The sequence below is a fragment of the Penaeus chinensis genome, chromosome 5 (genome assembly GCF_019202785.1).
Source record: "Penaeus chinensis breed Huanghai No. 1 chromosome 5, ASM1920278v2, whole genome shotgun sequence".
NCBI classification, from domain to species: domain Eukaryota; kingdom Metazoa; phylum Arthropoda; class Malacostraca; order Decapoda; family Penaeidae; genus Penaeus; species Penaeus chinensis.
This window is the reverse complement of record NC_061823.1, coordinates 33,180,704-33,182,420: the sequence shown is the minus strand read 5'-3', so window position 1 is coordinate 33,182,420 and position 1,717 is coordinate 33,180,704.

Sequence of the window (1,717 nt, the reverse complement as noted above, 5' to 3'; positions counted from 1 at the left end):
TAATGAAAAGGATGGAAAGAGGAGAGAAATAAACGAAATAAATAAACATGAGGAAGTGGATGAAGGGTGTAAATGAATGTTAAAAAAGGTGAAAGAAAGATGGGGGGAAGATAAAAAAAATAAAGACAGAAGTAAGGGGAAGATACAAACAGAGAGAAGAGAGAGAGAGAGAGAGAAAAGAGAGAGAGAGAGAGAGAGAGAGAGAAAAAAGGGAGAAAAGAAAAAAGAGGGAGAGAAAGAGAAAAAGAAAGGGGCAAGAGAGAAACATAGAGAGAAAAGAGAGAAAAGAGAGAGGGGAAAAAAAACAGAGAAAACAGAGAAAGAAAAATAATCAACAAACATATAAAAAATATACACCTATAATCAAGAACAGAAAAAAAGGAAGAGAAATAGAACAGGGACACAAGAAAGGGACTAGGGACAGGGAGGCAGAAAGGGGGAAATGGGACAAGATAAGAAGAAAAGATAGTATATTTTTTATTTTCCCTTTCCCACTCGTTTTCCCTCCCTTCCCCGTCGGGAAAGCCCAGTTTAAAAGATTCCGCTTTAGGTGCCCCTTTTGCCCGGAATTTTTTCCCGTTTAAATCAATTAAAAAGTAGTCGAGAGGGGGAGAGGGGAGAAAAGAATAAGAGAAAAAAGGGAAGGAGACTGAAAATGTGAGGGGAAATTAAAAAGGAAATTAAGATGGTAAAAACATTTTATATATATATTTATATATATAATAAAACAATTGATCTAAAAAAAAAGTTTGGAAGAAAAGGGGGGATAGGTATAACAAAATGATATATATAAATAATAAATATATATACTAAATATCAATAAAAATAAAATACACATATAATATATATATAAAAATAAAATAAAATATTATAAATTTTAATATATAAAAAGAAGAAAAAACCATAAAAAATACATACATATATAATATTTTAAAAATATACAAAACCATTCAAAATATTTGTATATACAAAAATATTTTTTGGGGGTGTGTATACATAAAATAAATATATAAAAATAAAAATAAAATAGAAAGATACATAAAAATAAAAAAAGATAGATAGATCCCTAAAAACACACATATGTGGGGTTTTTTTGGTATGTATACATAAAATTAAATATATAAATAAAAAAATGGGAAAAATAGATAGATAGATAACAGAGACGATAGACAAATAGATAGATAGAGAGAGAGAAAAAACGGCCAGAAGAAAGACAGAGAGAGAATAAGATACACACATCCATCTGTCTCGTATTTCCTTTTTATATTATATTTTTTATTATTATCATGTCATTTTACTATTTCATTAATTATATTATTATTTTATCATTATTACTATCATTATTGTTATTATTATTATTATTATTATTTTGTTTGTTGTTGTTGTTGTTGTTGTTGTTGTTGCTGCTGTTATTACTTTTATCATCATCATTATTATCAATATTATTATTATTATCTTTATTATCATCATCATTATCATTATTATTACTAATATCATAATTAATTTCTTCTTAAGAACATATACTTTAAAATGATATGTACATAATTCAATCCACTAACAACACACCACGTCAAAAAAAAAAAAAAAAAAAAAAAAAAAATATATATATATATATATATAGAAAGTTTATTAAAGAATTATAAATTGAAAACAAGGAAACAAACACAAACAGTTTTTTTTTTGTTTTTTTTTTTTAGTGTTACCACAATAATCACGA